At 46.5% G+C, this 18,898-nt stretch overlaps 1 protein-coding gene and 1 pseudogene across 1 annotated transcript in view; both read left to right on the forward strand.

Annotated features, from left to right (window-relative positions):
- CA10 (carbonic anhydrase 10) overlaps positions 1 to 18,898 on the forward strand; it is a 683,032-nt gene that overhangs the window by 311,260 nt on the left and 352,874 nt on the right. The gene's annotated exons all lie outside the window — the stretch shown is intronic.
- The window catches only part of LOC138245861 (lysosomal-associated transmembrane protein 4A pseudogene), a 40,414-nt pseudogene continuing 23,315 nt past the window's right edge, over positions 1,800 to 18,898 (forward strand).

Below are 18,898 nucleotides of genomic sequence, written 5' to 3' on the forward strand. Positions count from 1 at the left end.
GGGTGTCCAGGTGAAGATTGTGGGCTTGTTGGTGTCGGTGGTTGGACGGTGGGGTTCTGCGCATGGGTTGTCCTTGTTGAAACTGTTGTAGATGGTCTTGATTTTGTGGTGGAAGTAGGTGTTGTCTGATGCAAAGGTCCTGTGAGGGTGGGATGTCCGTTGTCTCGCTGTTCGGTTGGGCGAACTCTTTGATGATGTTGAAGAGTTCCTTGCTGTTGTGTGCTTGTGAGGGGATCCTGTCTTGGATAGCCTTCTTTCTGATGTTTCTGATGACTTGGTGGTGTGCGGTGGTGGCAGCTTTGAAGTTGCTGTGGGCTTCTAGGGATTTAGGCCCTCATTATGAACTTGGCAGTTGAGACCGTCATGCCGGTGGCGGTGGAAATTACCATCACCGGCATTGCGGTCTGGACCACCACATGATGAAGGAAGTGGGGACCACCACAGGTGGCCTTCCACCACTCCCAGGCTACCGTGGACAGGCAGCCTGATGATGGCAGAACTCTTCATCCAACAGGGCAGCGCTGCAAGCAGCTCTGCCCTGCAGATAAAGAACCCTTGTTCCGCCAGCCACTCCCTGATGGTTTCACCCGCAAGGGAAAGGCTGGCGGAAGGGGTGCTCCGGGGCCCCGCTGGGAGCCCCTGCACTGCCCATGCCAGGGGCCCCCGTGAACAGCCCTGTTGCGCAGGTCACTGCCCGCTGCACCCGCCGCACATCGGCATTGCCGATGGCTCCATGTGTGTCGGCAATGTCCCGGCCCAGCATAATGTTTATTATTCGGCCGGCGGGGTCTGAAGGGGGCTGGCGGTCTGTGATAATACCGCCAGCAATGACCCCTTTAGTGTTTCTCCAGATTTTCTCAAGGTGGCAACAGATACGTCTTGATTCCTGGAGTTCGGGGGTGAACCAGCTGGCTCTCTTTGCGCGGGTGTTGTTCTTTTTGAGGGGAGCTATGGTTTTGGCGCAGTCTGTGATCCACTTGTGGAAGGTGCATGCTGCAGTGTTTGGGTCATCGTTGAGTGCGATGGTGGGTGAGGCGATGGCAAGAGTCGCGGTGAGCTGATCGTCAGTTATTCTTGGCCATGCAATACTGAAAAATGAATTTGGCAGTATTTCACTATCAGGACATGTAAAACACCCAGGAACATGTCCTACCTTTCAAATGCATTGCACCCTACCCATGAGGCTACCTAGGGCCTACCTTAGGCGTGACTTACATGTAGTAAAAGGGAAGGCCCACTTGCAAAGTCAAAACTACACACACAGACACTTCAGCGGTAGGTCTGAGACATGTTTACAGAGCTACTCATGTGGGTGACACAGTCAGTGCTGCAGGCCCACTAGTAGCATTTGATTTACAGGCCCTGGGCACCCACAGTGCACTTTACTAGGGACTTCAAATATGTCAATCATGGAAAACCAATCACTAATACAATTTACACGTAGAGCACTTGCACTTTAGCCCTAATCAGCAGTGGTAAAGTGCACAAAGACAATAAACCATCAAAAGAAGAGACCAGCATACCATAAAAACAGGAGGTCAAAAGGCAAAAAGACAAGAGAAACATGCCAAAAGATGCCAGGCCTAACACTGGTCCTTAACTCCCCCAACATATTTTATCTTCTCAAACAAAAATGGAAGGCCTGATTTGGTCCCTTTGACAATGCGGACTGGTGGGCCCTAAGTGCTTGCTATTTCCACCTGACTGCGCCACATCCAACTCCATTATCTGCATGCCATTTAATTCACACCAGCGCATCTCTGGAGGGTGGGTAGGAGACCTGCTTTGTAGTGAAACCGATGTGCGGCCCGGAGACAGACTTTTACCGTGTAGTGTGGTCGTGTTTCATTACTGCACAATACTGGTCTTCTTTTGGTGCGGTATTGGCAGAGGTGTTGAAGAGGCCAGTGGAACTTTCTCCCAAATTAGAGATGTTGGGAATCTTAGAGGACCTTGGGGGACCCAGGGAGGAGCCAATGTTGGTGGTCTTGGGCACGTTGCTCGGTAAGCAAGGCAGCAGATCACTGGAGCGCACCATACACTGCCAAGCTTACGAGCTGCCACTTGACGATGGACTGGTGTTCCAAACTTGAAGAGCCAGGGGTTGCCCGCATGAGCACGCCAACATATGGTTTTGACGGTGGACATATTCTGGACTCAGTAATGTTGCCTCTTTAGGGTGAAAGGGTGGCCCTCATTCCCTTTTGTTCAAATCTGGGATTCGGTGTCGGAATGGGGGAAGGGTGCATTTGTTTGTATTTTTGTTTTATTAAAACAATAGAATTTGGTTGTAAAAAAAGCAATCCCCCACAATTACACTTAATTCCCACAAGTAGGAAGGCAGAGCAGAAGGGATGCCATGGCTCAGGTGTAAAAGAACCGCCAAGCTTGTGCAAACGACGTGAGCTCAGCAGCAGACCAATCTATTTAATCGAGGAGCTACTATGCGTTAACACACGGTAGTGATCGATGTCTTATTTTGGAGAATTGTCTATAGGGGAGTTAGGCCTTTACAACAGTAGGGAATGTTATGTCAGTCAGTATTCTCATTCTATGAAAGGAGCGCAAGGAAAATAATCGGTGTATTTGTACTTGATCCTGGGTAACATCTAAGTTCAGCAGCCGCCTCCCACACACCTCTTGAGAGGGCCATCCATTTCGATGAATACTTTTAGAGAAAATCTCATCCCATGTCACAATCATTTCCTAGGTATTGACTCTCCATCACTCCGTAAAATCAATCTGGCATCAGCGGTAGAATTTCTCTCCACCTTAAAGGTTGCACTTGTACTTCAAAACATGTAAACCGCCTTTGTGTTTTTTCAGCTGCAATGCAGTGCCACCTACTGTACTGTTAGATATCTGCAATGCTACTTTCTGTGGGTTTTTTTTCTTCTTTGTACTTTTCAATTCTTCACTTATCTTGTATTCTGCGACGGTCAGATGTGAGACAGCTTAAATGTAAGCCTCTCTCCTCTGCCCCCCTTTAAAGGAAGCGGATCTAATTATTCTGCGATATTGGCGACGAGACCCTCTTGCAAAGCAACAACTCCACTTACCTTTTCAGTAATTGGCATAACTAGTTGTACAGTCTTTAAGTGTTAGCATTTTCCCCAATTCCTTTCAAATATGTTTGCTCTTAGAATCAAATATACCCCTTTGTAGAGGTTAAATATAAATTTACTTTTCCCACTTTGTCAACAGCCTTAGATTCAATGGCGTATAGAATAGCTTTCCCACTTACATGAAAAATGCCACACTCCCTGCTTAACGTATCCTTCCCAAAAGGTTGTAGCTTATTCCATGGCCCGCAGTACCTTTAAAAGGCTGCTGCAACAGGCTTTTTCTCATCTGTGTATGTATTGTGCCCAGTGCCAAGAAGGCACAGCAGAAGATTACACCTGGGAGCTGCAAAAACTGACCAGTTTCAGGGCATAAGGTATAAATTGACAGTATTTATTTTTGCTTCTATGCTAAAGAAATCTCTCTGACCACTCAACGGCTTTCTTACGCCACCCAACTGTCTCTCGGGTTAGAAACCTTCCCGTGACATAACAGCACTTTTGCATCGTTAACAATTAAAGTATCCTACTTCCATACAAAGGTCTTGATGCAGAGTCTTGTTGAAAACGTAGGGTATTTTTGACATTCGGCGCTAGATCTGTTCCCCAGTTATATATATTTAACCCCACCAAAGAGAGCTTCCCATAACTCACAACATTTCGAATACATGTGCTTTTGTACATGTTATTCCACGTCTACATCTTTTTGTGTAAAACATTTATTTCAGCATTTTCTGAGCAAAACATCATTACAGTGAAGACACTCTTATTAGTGTGGCACGTTATGCTAATTAGCATAGTATGGAAATATGCTAGATCAGGGGTCCTAATTCTGAGTAATCGTATGCAACGAACGACAATACATTTTGAACCGCCAAAAGATCTTCATAAATGCTGATTGGTGTTGCTTTTACTTTTTAACATCGAAGTCGACAACAGCATTTATCCTATCCTACAGAACTCACACTCCTATACGCTCCTACACATTTCGATATTGGATGATAGGAGGAAGATCAGCTCCTCCCAATAAGACACCTCAAAAGGGAACCGCGTGCTAACAGCCTCTTTTATTCCAAGCTCTCAGAACGTGAAGTGGTTAAAATTATACTGGAAGAAGAGGACTGGAAACTGTGGCTGTGACAAAGAAGACTAGGACTTGGAGTAATAAAGATTACCTGTAAGTAATCAGGACTTTAAGACGAAGGTGGCCAAGCAGGAGACAACAATATCGGAACTACAACCTGCAGTGTTTACGATGCAGGCATGGATTGTGGCACTACGACAAGAGGTGGACCTGTTGTGGCATAGGGCAGATGACATGGAGGGCCACTCACGCCGCAATAATATCCAACTGTTGGGACTACCTGAGAACATTGAGGGCCCAAGCATGGACCTATACATGGAACCAGGGCTAACACAAATGGTGCTAGAAGGTAAAACCTCCTCTTTTTTTCCAGTGCAGCTGGCTCCTCCAATGCCCCCCACAGCCCTCATCTGGTGCGCCTTCACCCCCAGTAATGATGTGGCTATTTAATAACCGTAACAGCTGTAACATCCTACAGATAATCCACACCAAAGGCCCCTACCAAGTGGAAAACCATGGATTCATGGTCTTTCCAGATTACACAGCAGATGTACAGAAATGGAGAGCCTCATATTACTCAGTGAAGCAAAAACTCAGACCAATGGGGCTTAAGTATAGTTTGATATTCCCGACCAAACTTAAAGTCCTGGAAGGAGACAGGGTGTCCATTTTTCATTCAGCACAGGAGGTCTGGGAGTGGCTAGAGTCCTGGGAAGAATACACACACTTGGATCAACTGTGGCCCGTCCGTGCAAGCAACAGGCTTATACACAGACTACTAGACACCACTCCCTGTAGGATCTCAGATGATACGTTATTGCAAGTTTCCTTACACACATGGAGGTGATATGCCTGTGGTGGTGCGAGATCCACACCTTACGCTCCCAGCCTTTCCTCATGGGTGATGATGGAATGTGCAACGCTGAGGGCAACATACAGGGCTAGGGACTGGGAGGAGGTTGGGATCCACTCTTCGGCAGATGTGATGTCTGTTGAGGGACTACAAGCATTTGAAGAGCTAGTACTAAAGCACAGACTGTGGCCAGAACTGTTTATGGAATACTCAGCCCTCAGAGGGGTGATGCAAAAGACACAGGGCTCTAATTGAGAGCTGTCCCCACTAGGTCCTCTCTAGAAGCGGTACTACAGGGGGAAGTGCACCAAGGCCATTACCTACTTATATACTACATTGCGGCAGCAATTTGCTTGGGAGACTGAGGCTCTACAAGACTAGTAGAGGGCTTTGCTGACAACCAACATCCCAAGCAAGGTATGGGCCTGATGCCTTCAATCAGTTAGGTAGGTGACACGAAATGCTTGATTTAAACTTATCCAATTTCACTACCTACACCACCTCAAAGATGGTCAAGAAAATGTACCCAGGGGCAAATAGTAAATGCCCTAGGTGCGGGATGGAGGAAGCAGACTTGGTGCACATGGTATGGGTGTGTGTGGTGATATCTCCTTTCTGGCAGCAAGTCACACAGATGGTGACAGTGGTAACGGTCTCCCTGTTTCCAATTGTCCTGGTCCGGTATATCCTCGCTATAGGGTGCATTACTAAGAAGTGAAGAGCTGTATTACCATGGCGTTTGTACATTTCCGCACTGATGCTGTGCTGAAAAGTACAAATGGCTGTAGCTGAATTAGCAGTACATAGAATGCTGCACACAAGGGAATTGGGGGACATCCACTAAACCACTAGGATAGTTAGCTGGTAAAACTGGAGATTAACTCAGATGACCATCCCCATGAGGAAACCGGCTTCCCGTAGAGGGAGGTGGGCGGAACAAAAGAGGCACTCAGTTTCCTCGGCCACTTGGTGCAGAAGGGGATATGAGACCTGAAAGGCATGGGACTGGGGCTGGCTTGTGGTATACCGTCTAAATTGCTGAATAAGAGAGTAACCTGATACCAGATTGTGACACTAGGGGAACACTAAGGGACATGAGTGGGAATAGGGGTAGGAGTAGAGATGAATATACACACACATGGCTCAGGTTGTTGATTTATTTTTTCTGTTGTATCACGCATATTAGACAGTGAAAATTGTACCTGACTTCCTTAATCTGATCAGGAGCATTGTTATTGTATGTTATATGTGGATTGTTATATTTACAAAATTCAATAAACATATTTTTTTTAAAAGAAGTAATTAGGACTTAATGTCCTTGTCAGTCTTCATCAGCCCAGTGCTTACATCATGAAGACTTATCCAAGCTTAAACGACCACTGACTAAAACGCAGAGAAAAGAAAAATCACTGAACCTATTTAATGCAATAGATAGTGTTCTTTATTTAAACACAACACAGTTATTCAAGTTTGAACATTGTCTAATACCCCAGAACCATAAGACGTTTAAGCATCCTTACCTACACATATTCTGTAAACATGTCCTTTTTGCGTTGTGCTATCATTTTCTTTCTGACATTTACTGCAGTTTTTTTATTCTCTGCACTGGGACACTGCTAACCAGTCCCCAATGCATGTGTTCCCTGATCAGGCCCATTCAATTGTCGTTGCAGTCAGGTAGTGTAGGAGGCTGTCCTGGGTTGTAGTGGGTACCAGTGGTACTTAAACCTTATACCAGGTCCAGTTATCCCTTATTAGTAGAGTGTAGTAGTGTTCTAGCAGGTTAGGCTGATAGAGGTAGCTATAGCAGAGCAGCCAAGGCTGAACTAGGAGACATGCAAAACTCATGCAATACCACTTATATCATATAGGTACTATATCATAAGAAAGACAATACTCATAGTAACTAAAAATAAAGGTACTTTATTTTAGTGACAATGTGTCAAAAATATCTCAGAGGATATACTCCATTAGGAGGTAAGTAACATACACAAAATATACACAACTAACCAAATCAGGTAAGTAAAACAGTCAGAAAGTAGTGCAAACACTGTAAAACACAATAGGATGCAATAGGCCTAGGGGCTATGCAAACCATATACTAAGATAGTGGAATGCAAACCACAAATGCACCCCTAGGCAAGTGTAGTGTGTAGAGGGACACTTGGTGTGTGAGAAAACACTAAGGGGGTAAAGGAGACCCCACCCCAAGACCCTGCAAAGTAGGAGTAAAGTACTACTATTTCCCCCAAAACACACTAGTCGTGATAAAGGATTTTGCAAGGACCACAACAGACTGCAAAGCACTGAAGACAGATTTCTGAACCTGAAGACCTGCAAAGGAAGGGGACCGAGTCTAAGAGTCGCTAAAGTGTCCGGGGGCAGGAGCCCACTAAACCCCAGATGAATGTGCAAAATGGCTGCCTCTGGTTGGAAGAAGCTGAAGGATTTGCAACAAGAAAGGAGGTAGGAAGTTCTTCTTTGTGCAGAAGATGTCCCACAACACGCTGGAGGATGCAGAGTTGTTTCCTTGGCAAAATACCACGAACAAGCCTTGCTACCTGCAAGAGTCACGGTTGGAGAAAAAGGGTGCTTCCCGGGCCCAGGAAGGACCAGGATGTTGCCACTTGGGAGAGGAGACAGAGGGGGCCCTCAGCAACGTAGAGAGCCCATGGACAGGAAGGAAGCACCCACAGAAGTCCTTGAACATGGGTTCAAGAAGACTGAACACAGCGGTCATCTCAATACTGCAAAGAAAGGTCCCACGACACCGGAGGTCAACTCAGGGAGCTGAGCATCACAGGACGGAGTGCTGGGTACCTAGGCTCGGCTGTGCATGCAGGAGTTCTTGGAAATGTGTACAGAAGCCCATGTAGCTGCAGATCACACAGTGAACAGGATTACTGTCTGGGGAAGGGATGCAAGGACTTACCTCCTCCAAATTTGGATAGTTGGACCACTGGACAGTCTGGGTCACTTGGATCCATCACCTGTGTTCCAGGGGTCACGCTCGTCAGGATGAGAGGGGATAAACATTTAGGCAACAACTATGAGCAATGGGGTCTTGGCTAGCAGGATCCCAGTGAGACAGGCAAAACACACTGACAAATAGGGTTTTCACTATGAGCACTGGGGTCCTGGCTAGCAGGGTCCCAGTGAGACAGAAAAACACACTGACATACACTCACAACAGGCCAAAAGTGGGGGTAACAATGCTAGAAAAAGGCTACCTTCTCACAGGAAGGCACCAAAGATGCCGTCAGAATTGTTTAGGAGTCACCAGAGAAGAGGAGCTGCTCATTGTAACCTGACCACACCTCTGGGTGGGCACGCAGGCTCTGCACAAGAAGAGAAAAGTTTCTTGATCTTCAGTTTTGTGAGTGAGGGGCAGTGTGAGATTAATTTTAGTAGGACAAACAGAAATTTGCTGCAAACGTGGGCCAGGAGTCACCCCCTCCCACAAGCAAGAGCCAGGTATAAATGTGGTATCCCAAGACACCTTCTATAGAATGCTGCTGGACTTGAGGAGGACAAGATCTGCTGCCTGTGACCTGAGTGGAGGCCTGAAAGACTGGGCCTGCTTCCGCCTGTACCCAAGACAAAGAAGTGGAGGGGTCAGTTGGCTACAGGGATACAGAAAGCTACATGAGGTATTTTCCTGCAGCTCCCAGCCAACCAGTAGGAACTAAACCTAACGTGGATGCTCCTGGGGGACTCTGCTGGAGTGAGTCTCGACCCCCGAAGTGCTGTTGCTTAGGTCCTTAGACCCTTTGCTGTATCTAACTGGATTTTGCCTAACAGCTCTGAAAAGCAAAAAATATTATGTCTCACTCAAGGATTCCAAGCTATAAAAAAGACTAGGGAGCTTATTTAGAGTTTAGTGGAGGGGATACGCTGTCACAAATGTGACAAATATCCCCTCCACTGAGTAACGATGTCCATATAATGTAATGGAATCATAATTCAGTGGATGGGATATCCATCATGTTTCCGATGGAGTAACCCCGTCCACCAAACTCTAAATAGGTCCAAAAGTAGAACTACCAATGCAGCTGAACGTATCTGGCCAACAGGAGGACTTAGTCAGGCAAGGAATTTGACTTTCTCCCACTCTGAGCTTTTTCTTAACAAAACCAACTGTTTCAGCTGTACCTCATCCATAGCCTATCCAACTTTGTGAGAACATCCTCGGTAGAGTATTCTGCCTTGTCCAACTAAAGAATTTTGACTTCCAGGCAAATAAACTAAGAGCCAAATGTATCATTGTTTTGCATTGCCCTTGCACCAAACCTAGATTCTGATTACCAAGCCACCCAAGGCCACCCTACATAGCCCTGCATGGCTCGGTAAATCTGGTGTAATGCAAGGCAGCATAGGCAAACAATCCTGCCTACAATGCAGACACCCTTGCACCATGGGACAAGGGTACCTTCATTGGTGCAAGGCAGCACATTGTGCGACAGCTCAAGGAGGGGACAAGAGTGCACCATATAATGTTAAATATGGCACATTCCTGCCTTCTCCCTTTCACTCAGCGCAGCAAGGTGATTTGCTGCGTTGCTTGAAAACTTGAAAAATCGGCCCAAAGTCTCAAAGTAAAACTTCTGAATGGGCCAAACCTAAATGGTTCATTCAACCTAGGCTCCATTGTGTTTGGCCTCAAATTGTGCCTAACTTCAAGACCACTGTGACCCTTGACTTTTTTTGGACTATTTTTGACTATTTTTAGTTAAATCTTTTAGAAGTCAAATCTCCTGTTCCCATTATTAGATTTTTGTCATTTTGTTATACAGATTTGTAGAGCACATTATCATCAAGGAGGGCATCTTGGTGCTGAGCAGGTGTGAGTCTAGCTTAACCTAAGGTTTTGTGGGACTACTTGAAAAGCCAGGTCTTTAGCTTCTTGTGGTAGTCAAGAAGTAAGGACGAAGTTCTCCTGTGTAGCGCCAGGTCGTTCCACATTTTAGAAGTGATACAGAAGAAGGCTCAACTGCAGGATCTGGTTTGTCTTGTATGTGGAAGTAAGAATCTGGACAAGCGGAGGTGTCTGAAAGGTTTGTGAAAGCAGATGTGATTGTTGAGGTATGCTAGACAAATGTTATGCAGTGCCTTGAAACTGTGGGTGAGGAGTTTAAAATGTGCTCATTTGTGTTTGGGGAGCCACTGGAACTCCTTCAAGTGATTTGTGATGTGAGTGTGGTGTGGGTGGTTAACATTGATTCTGTCTAGGAAAATGCCACTGTTGGCATGATCACCCCCCAATTCTTGCCTAGTGTTGATGGCAGCTTTGATTGGAAGTGTGCTGGAACCCTGCTAACCAAGCCCCAGCACTAGTGTTCTTTCCCTAAAACTGTACCTTTGATTTAATAATTGGCACAGCCTGGCACACAGTTAAGCCCCTTGTAAGAGGTATCCCTGGTACCAAGGTCCCTAAGGGCTGCAACATGTATTGTGCCACCCTCAGGGACCCCTCACTCAGTACATGCACACTGCTTTGCAGCTTGTGTGTGCTAGTGGGGAGAAAAGACAAAGTCAACATGGCACTCCCCTCAGGGTGCCATGCCCACAAACCACTGCCTGTGGCATAAGTAAGTCACCCCTCTAGCAGGCCTTACAGCCCTAAGGCAGGGTGCACTATACCACAGGTGAGGGCATAGTTGCATGAGCTCTATGCCCCTACAGTGTCTAATTCTAAGTCAATTCTTAGTCATTGTAAGTGCAGGGTAGTCATACTGAGGCCCATATTTATACTTTTTTAGCACTGCATTTGCATTGTTTTTTTACGCAAAATCGGCGCAAACTTACAAAATACAATTGTATTTTGGAAGTTTGCGCTGCTTTTGCGTCAAAAAATTACGCAAATGCGGTGCTAAAAAAGTATAAATATGGGCCTGAGTATATGGTCTCAGAGTTTGTCATTACGAACTCCACAGCACCATAATGGCTACACTAAATACTGGGAAGTTTGGTATCAAACTTCTCAGCACAATAAACCCACACTGATGCCAGTGTGGGATTTATTGAAAAATGCCCACAGAGAGCATCTTAGAGATGCCCCCTATATGTTAGCTCAACTGCTAGAGTAAGGCTGACTGGTCTATGCCTGCCTGCCACTTTCAAACAAGTTTCTGACCACATGGGGTGAGTGCCTTTGTGCACTCTGTGGTCAGAAACAAAGCCTGTCCTAGGTGGAGGTGCTTCACACCTTCCCCTGCAGGAACTGTAACACCTGGCGGTGAGCCTCAAAGGCTCAAGCCTGGTGTTACAGTGTCCCAGGGCACTCCAGCCAGTGGAGATACCCCCCCCCCCCGGACAAGCCCCCACTTTAGGCGGCAAGCCCAGAGGGATAATGAGAAAAATAAGGAGGAGTCACTCCCTCAGCCAGGACCACACATAAGGTGTCCAGAGCTGAAGTGACCCCCTCCTTGAGAAATCTTTAGGGCTGACCCTGAACCCAGCTCTTCAGATTCCTGATGACCTCCAGAAAGAAGAAGGACTGCTGAGCTGAAAACCCTGCAGAGAAGAGAAGGAGACAACAACTGACTCGGCCCCACTAACACAGACAAACTGCAAAGCAGTGTGCATGTACTGAGTGAGGGGTCCCTGAGGGTGGCATAATACATGATGTAGTCCATAGGGACCTTCCCTGGATACAGGGCCCTTGGTATCAGGGGTACCTTTTACAAGGGGCTTAACTGTGTGCCAGAGCTGAGCAAATTGTGGAAACAAAGTACAGTTTCAAGGAAAGAACACTAGTGCTGGGTCCTGGTTAGCAGGGTCCAACACACTTCCAATCAATGCTGGTTTCAACACAAGGCAAAAAGTGGGGGGGGGGGTGACCATGCCAACAGTGGCATGTTTCTACACCCCCCCAAACGAAAAAGGATGAGACTAACCTTTCCCAATAGAGTCTTCATTTTCTTAGTGGAAGAACCTCGAAAGGCCATCTGCATTGGCATGGGCAGTCCCAGGTTTGTGTTCCACTACAAAGTCCATTACCTGTAGGGATATGGACCACCTCAAAAGTTTAGTGTTCTCACCTTCCATTTGCATGAGCCATCTGAGAGGTCTGTGGTCAGTTTGAACAGTAACAAGAGTACCAAACAAGTATGGTCTCAACTTTTTCAGTGACCAAACCACAGCAAAGGCCTCCCTCTCAATGGCACTCCAACACTGCTCCATGGGGAGTAACCTCCTGCTAATGAAAGCAACAGGCTGGTCAAGGCCATCATCGTTGGCTTGGGATAGAACTGCTCCTATCCCATGTTCAGAGGCATCTGTTTGCACAATGAATTGCTTAGAATAATCTGGAGCTTTTAGAACTGGTGCTGAGCACATAGCTTCTTTTAGGGTGTCAAAGGCCTTTTGACAGTCTAGGTTCCAGGTTACCTTCTTGGGCATTTTTTGAAAGGTCAATTCTGTGAGGGGAGACAAAATGGACCCATATCCCTTCACAAACCTGCTGTAATATCCAGTCAAGCCAAGGAATGCCCTGACTTGGGCCTGGGTTTTTGGAGCTTCCCAGTCCAGAATTGTTTGATCTTGGGCTGTAAAGGTTATACTTGGCCTCCACCCACCAGGTGGCTCAAGTATACAACTGTTCCCTGCCCTATCTGGCATTTGGATGCCTTGATAGAGAAACCTGATGCTTGCAGGGCCTGCAAAACCCTCCCCAGGTGGACCAGGTGATCCTGCCAGTTGGAACTAAGGACAGCAATAGCATCTAGATATGCTGCACTAAAGGACTCCAAACCAGCAAATAGTTGATTTGCCAACCTTTGGAAGATGGCAGGGGCATTCTTTAAGCCAAAGGGCATAACAGTAAACTGATAATGCCCATCATGTGTTGAGAATGCTGTTTTCTCTTATGCTCCAGGTGCTATCCTAATTTGCCAGTATCCTGCAGTTAAGTCAAAGGTATTCAGAAATTTGGCTGCACCTAACTTGTCAACCAGTTCATCTGCTCTGGGTATGGGGTGAGCATCTGTCTTGGTGACAGAATTGAGCCCTCTGTAATCCACACAAAACCTAATTTCTCTCTTTCCATCCTTGGTATGAGGTTTGGGGACTAAGACCAATAGGACAGCCCAGGGGCTGTCAGAGACCTCTATTACCCCTAACTCCAGCATCTTGTGGACTTCCACTTCGATGCTCTCTTTGACTTGGTCAGACTGTCTGAATATGTTGTTTTTGACAAGTAAACTGTCACATCATGGGCACACAGATGTGTCTGACCAGTGGTCAAAGAGAAGAGCTCAGCATACTGCTGCAGGACTTGCCTACAGTCAGCTTGATGTTGGGCAGAGAGGGACCCTTCCATTTACTGTTCCATCTTTAGGGTCAGTTGAGAGGAGGTCAGGGAGAGGTTCACTCTCTGCTTCCTGATCCTCAACAGTAACCATCAGCATGGTTATATCTGCCCTATCATTATAGAGGTTAAGGCGGTTACCATGGATCACCCTCTTGGGTGTCCTGCTAGTGCCCAGGTCCATCAAGTAAGTGACCTGACTCTTTTTCTAAAGAAATGGGTAAGGGCCACTCCATCTGTCCTGAAGTGCCCTGGGAGCCACAGGTTCCAGAACCCAGACTTTTTCCCCTTGCTGGAATTCAACCATTGCAGCCTTTTGGTCATGCCACAACTTCTGGAGTTGTTGGCTGGCCTTAAGGTTTTTGGATGCCTTTTCCATGTACTCAGCCATCCTTCAGCGGAGGCCAAGCACATAGTTCACCAAATCTTGTTTAGGCTCACAGAGAGGTCTCTCCCAGCCCTCTTTAACAAGTTCCAGTGGTCCCCTTACAGATGGGCAAACAGAAGCTCAAAGGGGGAAAACTCTACTCCCTTCTGTGTGCACATCTCTGTAGGTGAAAAGCAAGCATGGCAGGAGGATATCCCATCTCCTTTTGGGTTTTCCAGGGAGCCCCATGATCATGCCCTTCAATGTCTTGTTAAACCTTTCAACAACGCCATTGGTTTGTGGATGATAAGGTGTGGTAAACTTATAAGTCACCCCACACTCATTCCACATGTTTGCGGTAAGCTGACATAAAGATGGTACCTCTGTCAGAGACCACCTCCTTAGGGAAACCCACTCTGGTAAAGATACCTATTAGGGCTATGGCTACTGTAGGGGCAGTAGTTGACCTAAGGGGAATAGCTTCAGGGTACCTGGTAGCATGATCCACTACTATCAGTATGTATTGGTTCCCTGAGGCTGTGGGTGGTTTAAGTGGATCCACAATGTCCACACCAACCCTTTCAAAGGGGACCCCCACCAGTGGAAGTGGAATGAGGGAGGCATGTGGATGGCCACCTGTCTTGCCACTGGCTTGACAGGTGACATAGGAGCTACAAAACTCCCTTACCTACAGGAACATATTGGGCCAATAGAAATGGTTCACTAATCTGTCCCATGTCTTGATTTGTCCCAAATGCCCAGCTAAGGGGATGTCATGGGCCAAAGTGAGGATAAACGCTCTAAACTCCTGAAGCACTACCACTCTCCTAGTGGCACTAGGTTTGGGATCTCTTGCCTCAGTGTAAAGGAGTCCATCCTCCCAATAGACCCTGTGGGAGCCACTGACATCTTCTTTCTCATGTTCAGCTGCTTGCTGTCTTAGGCCTTCAAGAGTGGGACAAGTCCTTTGTCCCTGGCACAGCTGTTCCCTTGAAGGTCCCCCTGGGCCCAAGAGCTCTACCTGGTAAGGCTCCAGCTCCATGACTCAGTTCCCTCAGGTGATAGGACATCTTCCTGGGAAGAGAGGTCCTGTTTCTTTTGCTGTACAGAGGCTGGTCCCCCAGTCCTCTTACCTTTTCTCTTGGAAGGTGGGGCCATTTTTCTAGGCTCCAACACTTCTTTTTCACCCTGTACTCTGCTTTGTGCTGTTGTTTTTATGCACACCAGTTCAGGGATACCCAGCATGGCTACATCCGTTTTGAGTTCTACCTAAGCCCATGCTGAGGACTCCAAATCAGGCCCTAGCAAACATTCCACTGGGATGGCAGAAGAGACCACTACCCGTTTCAAGCCAGTAACCCCTCCCCATTCTAAAGTTCCCATAGCCATGGGATGGACTTTAGTTTCATTGTCAGCATTGGTAACTGGATATGTTTGTCCAGCCAAATTCTGTCCTGGGGAAACCAGCTTTTCTGTCACCATGGTGACACTGGCACCTGTATCCCTCAGGGCTTCTACTTTTGTCCCATTTGTCAAGAGCTGCTGTCTGTATTTTTGCATGTTAGGCGGCCAGGCAGCTAGTGTGGCTATATCCACCCCACCCTCAGAGACTACAGTAGCCTCAGTGTGAGCCTTGCTTTGCTCTGGGAACACTGTTGATCCCACCTGGAGACTGGCTATTCCAGTGCTAACTGGAGTAGAAGTTGTAGGACTTTTCTTGGGACAGGCCTTGTCTCCAGTTTGGTATCCATGCTGTCTACATACAGGTGTGACACGAGGCCTTCTTTTGGGATCAAATTTTGTTTCCCCTATCCCCATTTGTGGACTGTGAAGAGGCTTGGGGCCCACACTCCTGAGCAGGTTTTTGAGGCCCTTCAGAAGACTCTTTAGTTTTGTCCTTGGATGTCTCACCACCCTTCCCATGGGGAGGCTTTGTGACCCCTTTCTTTTGGTCACCCCCTGTGGAAGTCTTGGTCATCCTGGTCTTGACCCAATGGTCTGCCTTCTTTCCCAATTCTTGGGAAGAAATTGGACCTAGGTCTACCAGGTGTTGATGCAACTTGTCATTGAAGCAATTACTTAACAGGTGTTTCTTCATAAACAAATATAAAGCCCATCACAGTCATGCGCTCTACTGCCAGTTATCCAACCATCTAGTGTTTTCACTGAGTAGTCAACAAACTCAATCCAGGACTTGAGGTTTTGTGAGCCCCCTGAACCTAATTCTACACTCCTCAGTGGTGAATCTAAAGCCATCAATAAGGGTAGCCTTCATGTGGTCAAAGGATTCAGCATCTGCACCAGTGAGTGTGAAGAGTCTATCCCTACACTTACCAGTAAACAGTTGCCAAAGGAGAGCTCCCTAGTGAGATCTGTTTAACTTTCTGGTTGCACAAGCCCTCTCAAAGGCTGTGAACTACTTGGTGATATTATCACCCTCTTCATATTTTGAGACAATCCCTTTAGGGATTCTTAGGATGTCAGTATTCTCTCTGACCTTATTTATATTGCTGCCACCATTAATGGGTGTTAATCCCATTTCTGCTCTCTCCCTTTCTATAGCTAGGATTTGTTGCTCCAAAGCTAATCTTTTGGTCATCCTTGCTAAAAGGAGGTCCTCTTCATGGAGGCTGCCCTCAATGTTGCCAGAGGGGCTGGACTCCCCTGTGGAAGATCCAGATCCTGTGAGCACTATCCTTGGAGAAAGGAGCCTTGGGGCCCTGATCTCTCAAGTTAGGTGAGGAGGGGGGAGGTCATCCTCCTCATTGCTAACATTTTACTTATCTGAATGTAGATCTTAGCAGGATTGTCCCTGGTGTACTCTGCCAAGAGCTCCTGGAGCTTGACCTTGGTAAGGTTGGAACCTGTCTTAGTCTTTTTCACCCTACAGGGGGAGCTTAACTCTGCCATCCCTAGATGGAGGTAAGGGGTGAGGTTGAGTTCCACAACCATTTCCTCTGCGCTGCTCATTATGTTACTAAAAGTTGGGATTACTTTTTAGAAAATAAAAACTACTTCTAGTAATTAACTTCTAACTTACAATAACTTTAAAATCTAAAACAAATGCTAAAGGGACTTAACCAAGGCCCTAGCAGGACTTTAAACATTTAGAAACAATTAACAAATTCAAAAATCAGCATACACCTTAGGACACTACCTCCAGAGGCTTGAAAGCAGCTCCTTGAAGACCCTGAACTACTAAAGGCAGGCCCCAAGACAGCACAAAGGAAGAAATGACTGGATGTAGATAAAAAAAAAAGTTTCAGGAGTCAAGCAACAAGAGGACCCAAAGCATGAAAAGCTGAACCCCCTCAGACCATGAACCTCTGCCCATTGGACACGAAAAATGGATACTGCCAACCCTAGCAAAAACATGTCTCTTAAAACCTTCAGACTGCTGTCATCTTCAGAGGAGAAGGCAGGCAAAACTTTAGAAGACCACAAACTTTCAAAGAGCTATCAATGATGGAAATATACAATAAGGGTACTTCATCATCCTGTCTTTTGAATACGAGGGAGGGGACTTCAGATGAACAACTTTAGCTTGAAGAGTATAATCTCTTTAGTTCCAATCCTCCAGTCACAGACAATGTACAGAGAGGTCCTAAAGAAGAAGAATTCTGAGTGGATAGATCAATGTTGGATATATCCAGGGAAGGCTCACAGATAGCTGCAGGAGAACAGGAAGCCAAGTTTTTTATGGTCAGTAGGGAGCCACCAGAACGTCTTCACCCCTGTTAATGTTGATTTCTGAAGTATTCTGCCTAACAGAGGAAAGGTGTACAGTAGCCCTCATAGCAAAGGGGCTGGCAATGCACCTATCACAAACATCCTTGGACAGGGCAAATGAAAACACAAGTCTGGTAGAAGATTTTTCTGGGGAAATGCAAAGAGGTGTAAGCCCTGGACAGATGACGCACAACAGTATTGATTGCAAGAGGGACTCAGACCTAGAGATGGAGAAGATGGAAAACCATATTAGAGGGATTTTTCTCTGCCTAGATGTCAATCTCACACTTTAGAGCAGCTAGGCATAGGAGCTTGATCCCTTCCTGATTATCAACATAGAATGCGGCCATCTGATTGTGCAAGTCCAGACTGAATTACCTTGAGTCCATGGGAATAGTAACTGAGGGCCTACCATTTCCCCTTGAACACTCAGGCATTTGCAAGCAATGGTGCAGGGATTGGATAATGGGATGGCAAATTGTGAAACAGTTTCTAGATCCCAGATCCCAGCTTGAAGCAAGTGGGCAGTACAAGAGCCATTCATAAGCACATGCGACCTGGAAGCCCTGGATCAGGCACTATTGATTATCAAAATAGAATCCTTCCAAAAATATTTTCCGAACAGATTACCTAAATGCTATCAATTTCATATTGATAGAATTTTACAGTCAAGAATTACAAAATAATGCTTTTACTTTATGTTTTACATGTGAAGGAGGATCTACAGCATGATTTTACGAAACAGTACTCGCTATATATCGCCTTCAATATAGTGACTACCAATGTCATCCTATGAAATAAAGGTCACATACCCCTATTCAGTAATGTTTCTTGCTCTGGAGTTTCAGGCATTCTTCCAGGGGTGGCGCCTCCATTTGAGCGGATGAGCGTCGCCCCTGCTGCCAGCAGCGGCAGCTGCAAACCTTTACAAGGAAACAATAATAAACAGGTAAAGGGGCAGGGCCACTGGGGTGATGAGGAGTGCTCCTCCTCAGAGCGCATGTGTGTTTGGCCAGCAGTCTCGGGCCGGCCAAACACACATGAGCAGTAGGCTCTCTCCAGCCCAGCAACACAGTTGCCGGGCTGGAGAGAGCATGCACAGGTTTCCAGTGTGCCTGAGAGGGCCCTGGCTGGGTGCTCCCAGCCAATCCTGACACTGCCCTGAGCAGCTTCAGGATTGGCTGCAGGGCAGGCTGGGAGCCTGCCTTCAGGGACGGAGGAGGTAAGTGTTTATTCTTTTGTTTTTTAATTTGATTTTTATTCCTACTGGAGACACCCTCGACCCCCGCCCCCTCACCCCTTCCATGCAGCACGAGCTGTGACTGCATTCTTCAATTGCTTAACCTCAACTAACTCTAATGCACATTATTGCCTAAAATGTAAGGGAATGCATGTCCTAAATAAGACAAATACATATACCATTATATTTTCATCAGAAACTTTACATCCTGCTGCCTCAAACATCTTGATGGTGCACAAGTATTACTCTAAAAAT

This window comes from Pleurodeles waltl, chromosome 7 (genome assembly GCF_031143425.1).
Source record: "Pleurodeles waltl isolate 20211129_DDA chromosome 7, aPleWal1.hap1.20221129, whole genome shotgun sequence".
NCBI lineage: Eukaryota > Metazoa > Chordata > Amphibia > Caudata > Salamandridae > Pleurodeles > Pleurodeles waltl.